Here is a 5,530-nt window from a genome sequence, read left to right on the forward strand (position 1 = left end):
ACACACACACACACACACACACACACACACACACATACACAATTTCATAGCCAAAGAAAAATCTACCAAAGAAATGAAAGCAAAAGTCTACAACAAACATTACATAGCTGTATTACTACTATATTAGTCCACTTTGATAGGAAGGAAACAGAGTTGAAGTTTAAGAACTTCAGTCCATCAATAATCTTTCATTATTTTAACACTAACAGTTTTGAAATCCCAATGTCACATTGAGTTCCTGGACAGACGACCTTGAAAAGATATCATGAAAGAAAGAAAAACTTGTAGTGGTCTCCACGAGGACAAGTCATTTTGGCGCCTTTTTCAACTTAAGAACCACAATGAGATTTTAATGTTGTTGACAACAGATGGACGGGTTTATGGTGTATCAGTGAGTCGATTTTACCAAGGACTCGTTTAAAAAAATGAAATTTGGACTTTTTATTTTTACAGCTATTTTTCTCTAAATTTTGTGCCCAAGAGAAGAACTTGATCACCACACATTTTCCGAACAATTAATTTATTCATTAAGAAAAGCATTCTGTACATCGTAATCGTACAGCCATCTGAATGTGGAATGAGCATGGCAGCTCAGAGATTAAACTTCGATTCAAGACAAGAATAGCTGACAACATTTTTAATTTTAATGATTTCTCTCGCTTTCATCCTGGGGGCTAATTCAAAGGTCTCTAAAACTATAATTATGATAAGTTTCACAAAATGAAAATTGCCATCCCGTTCAAACAATTTTTGCTTCACCCGTTCTCTTGTTAATAAACAGGTTGTTGAATTGTAGCTTCGGTTGCGCCACGCCAATAATGCTAACACTAGTTAGGAACTGGTTAGGATAACAAAACAAAAAATAAAAAAAACAATTAAAAAAAATAAATAAATAAATAAATAAACGAGTAGAAGTGGCAGAGACAAGACTGGAAGGAGCACAGCACACCAGAGCGTTCAGCAAGCACCAGCAATCTGTGAATACATTAAGATACCACCCGTCTCTTTCAAAAGATATGGGTGAGTTATAATTAGTGCTTTTAACTCAGTGCCTAATTTCTGTAAACTTAAGTTCACCTTCGCTCACTCAAGTCATTTACTTTATCCCGGTGGGCTGAAAAGGAACCCCAAGCTGCATATTAAAAAAAGCACACACACCATTGCTTTCCAGTTCTTTTTGTTTCTTGTTGTTTGCTGTTCGTTGTTTTTTTTAACGGCTTTCTATGTACGGTGCTGCACTGTTGACCGTAGACATGAACTGCACAATAAGATGCTGTACCTTGTGAATGGAAAAATACAAACAGATCCTAGTATTTTTCCTCTTGATAAGAAGAAAGCTTTTATTTCATTAAACGAAATACAAAGACGATCTCATTGTCTCTTCCAACCCGAAAACAGCCCAGTATAGTATGTCGCCAGAGTGTCGCATGGACAGACGCCCTGCCTCCAGGAGACTGAAGTCTCCGAGTGTTTTCGTCCTTGAGAGTGATGATAACAAAGTTGTTGAGTGTTCTCTCCAGAGTGCAGGGCCGTGGGAATGAACAACAGGACACGCAGCCAGATGCTTGTTGCTTAAGGTCAACAGTGCACTTATCGTAGATTGAATTAGGCAACTCAAGTTTTTGTTGCGGAATTTTATCCCTTCTCATTAAACAAAAACAAATTACCATTATCATTACGCGTAGTGTTGGGTGTAGCTGAGAGAGAGAGAGAGAGAGAGAGAGAGAGAGAGAGAGAGAGAGAGAGAGAGAGAGAGATTGAGAGAGAGAGAGAGAGAGAATCAACAACAAGAACTGTAGACAAGACCTCCCTGATAAGAGTTGTTCCCTCTAAAGTTTCTATAACACTGAGATAATGGAAAAAGAAGTAGGATTCAGTGAATGTTAGAGGCATTCAACCACATTTTAAGCTCGCAACCAACCATAATAGGAAGCAAAAAAAATAAAATTATTTCTTAATAGCAGATTAGCAACAACAACAACAAAAAAACACCACAAAAAATTTGAAATGGTTGTTGAACAATATTTTCCAGTCTATTTATTCGGACAAGACAAATTGCCGGTATAACAGATTTTCTGTGACCGCAGGCAACAAACACATCTTTACTTTTTTTTTTTAAAACGCTGACTATTCGCAGTTAAAAACATGTTAGTCCGTGAATAAGATTGTAATCTCATAGATGTATTTGTCACTGCAGCTTTTCCCGTCCAGTTAACAAAACTATTACTTGCATTTGGGCTCAGAATGTGTCCAGAAAAAAAAGAAAAATATTGCTCTTTAAAAAGTAATGTTCTTCTCGCTATCCACAGATGTACTAACAAATAACAATTTCAAGCAATATACGGTATAGCAGCTTTATCTGGCTAAGAGAACACAGAATATTGTACATTCTTACAACATTAAAGAAAAAGGTACTGTACCAGTAGGCCTATATAATAATTTGCTTTACCAAAGAAAAGAAATGTTAGCCAGGATTCTCCCTGAAAGTTTAGGCTACCAATCACTGAGCAAATAAAACCAATTAAAAAGTACAACACTCAGTGAAAGTTAATATTATTATGTACATTGAAAGGGTACAGCTTTTTGTGTTTACCATAATGCATTGAAAATGAATCAGAGGTGAATTATTGTGAATATAAAACAATGACCATTCAGTACTGGAACACTCAGACAGAAAATGATTCATCATCATCCAGTGCCTTGTCGACTGACGTGGCCGATCATGGACCTCCACTTCCGTCTGTCTTGCGTTGCAGCAATGGTGTCTGTTGTTCTTGCTGCTCCCAGCCATGTTGTCAACTTGTCCAGTATCTTTTCCCTCTGTCTGCCTCTGCCTCTCTTTCCATCAAACTTGCCTGTTGTTACAATATTCTCAAATGCTTCTTTCCGCATTGTGTGTCCAATGAAATTTGCCTGTCGCTTTCGTATATTCGTCATAAGCTGTCGTCTGCAATTTTCTTCAACCAAGACTTCTTCATTTGTTTATCTATCTGTCCATGGCATACGCAGCATGCGTACACAATGATTACCGGTATGTTATTTAAAAACGTTTTCAGGGATTATGAACAGTGTTTATTCTCTAACACATTAACGTCACATACTGTGACATATACAGTTATACTTTATGACAACACAACAGCAGTATGAGGCCACAAACACTGACCTGTTTGTTAAAATACTCATAGCAGACTGTTCATTATGAAATCATAATATTATTGAACACAATATTTTCATTTGCTTTAATTCAGTCCTTTTTAACTAAAAAGTCTGGAGCCTGGTCTGAAATGGTAGGTTATTGAAAGAAAATTACTAATGAAATCCCAGCAAATTGTATTTTGTTTGAGTTCAATGAGAATCTTACCTTGGAAAAAAATATTATAGTACAGACAGGTATATCAAGTAAAAAAAGCAAATTGTTAAGGAAGGGACTAAATGTTTCACAGCAGAAAAACAACGTCAGTGTATGTGAAAAGTGATAATATTTTGGTCAAGAAAAGTGGAAAAACACCATATTGAGTAAAAAATCAGTTGGAAAAAAGAAAAGGAGCCAAGCTGATTTTGTTGAAGTATACGTACTCGAAGAGTTAGGGCCTGAACAAATAAAAGATCATGGAAAGATTTCTTTTGTTTTTGGTAAGTGTTTTACGGCGCTCGCAACTTCATAAGGTCATGGGGGCGCACAGGACACTTAAAACATTTTCAGTTGATAGGAAATTTTGAATTTAGCCCGGATGATGGCCGAAGCCTACTGTTATCGATTTGGACCACCAAGAAATCTATAACGTGCACAACTTCAACACGAGACCTCCGAGATTTTCCGCCCTTATCCGAGAAGGCTAGGTGTGGATCTAACCTACCATAAGATCAGGGGTGTGACTGAAAGACAGCAGTGAGAAGGAGCAGTAGAAAGGCTGCAGAAAGAGTCAGGATCCCAGAAGAGGGGGCGGAGGAGGGGAGGAGGGAGGGGGGGGGGCAGAAAGCGGAGACCGAAGCAGACGACAGAACACGTTGTTAGAGAGCAGGAGAGGATGTGAAAGGAAAAAATTATAAATTTTAAAAAATGTCATCGGTATTAGGATTCTAACACGGGACCTTTAAATGAGAGGCGAGCCTCTAGACAACAAGAGCCCACAATACAGAAATATGTAAAGCAGGTCAGGATGGACCCATTCTCAGAGCAACACAGAATGCATTTCTCGTGTACGTTTTTATTAAAGACAACTTGATGCCAAAGGCTTTTCAGGTATGCCGGAAACTTTGGATTTATGACAGTGATAAAAATTTGCTTCAAACTTAAGAATAAACTGGTACCTGTATTGATATAATATGTGAGTTAAAAGGCCTATATATGTTTTGGTGCGAGATATTTAGCAAGTTAAAGAAATATCTCCTTGAAAAGCTGCATAGTAGCAGAATTATTTTAACAGCCAGTTATCAAAGCAAAAGCACCTCACATTCTTGCTGACCATAATTTCTGTACATGTAGTGGATAATAGGAAGGGAAAATACTACAAGTTGGGTGATTCTTGCTTCATCAAAACTATCAGTCAGAATAAACAGTGTTGTCTTCCTAATCTCACTTCTTAAAGGTATACAGGCAAACAATCTTATTTAAAAAAAAACCACCTTTTAAAAAACATAAAATTTGTTGTGTGGAAGGCCATGTCGACGGTTCAGTTAAGACTTAAGAACCACATAATGCCACATCTTTCTAAAATCAACTTTTTTGCTTTTCCTTTTCCGTGGCTGTATTTACAGTCTGATCCTCTTATCAAAAAGAGATAAACGTACACATACACACACAGACTTATATATGAATAAGGAGGAAAAAGCCTATAATATGAATTTAAAAAAAACAACTATACATGAATAAGGGAAAAGCCTTTAAATAAGGAAAAACCTATACAGAAAAGAAAAAAAACCCTGTATGAATAAGGAAAAACATAATTGAATAAGAAAAAACCTATATGAATAATATAAAAAAAGACTTAATTAAATAAAGGGGAAAAAACCTTTAGGAATAAAAGGAAGATAATATATTACGCCTCTTTTGTCAAAGTACCCTAAAACAGCGGTCCTATATGAGTTTAGCGCGGTAATAATAGCAGAGTTCCACTCTGTAGATTGGCGAATCATCTGTGCCTCCATCCGGAACGACGTTCCTGTGGCTATCCACATAACTTATATATAAAGAGAGACAGAGAGAGAGAGTGTGAGAGAGAAAAGAATCACATCTGGGATTAGCTATTCAAATCTACCACGGGATGGCCTTATAAGCAACAGAAACAACAACAACAATAACAGCAGCAACAACAACAACAACAACAACAACAACAACAACAACAACAACAACGACGACGACGACGACAACTACAACAACAGCAACAAAAACGACAACAGGGTCAAGGGCCCGTATAGACCGTAGAGGGTGACATCTCTGTAGTCCTTTTGTCGTCTTTTACCACGGGGTTCTCGTTGCTTCTGTGAGGACCTTTGTCTGTGGCAGGGACAGGAAGCCACTCCAGTCAGA

This window comes from Aplysia californica, unplaced genomic scaffold (assembly GCF_000002075.1).
Source record: "Aplysia californica isolate F4 #8 unplaced genomic scaffold, AplCal3.0 scaffold00252, whole genome shotgun sequence".
In the NCBI taxonomy this organism is placed as follows: domain Eukaryota; kingdom Metazoa; phylum Mollusca; class Gastropoda; order Aplysiida; family Aplysiidae; genus Aplysia; species Aplysia californica.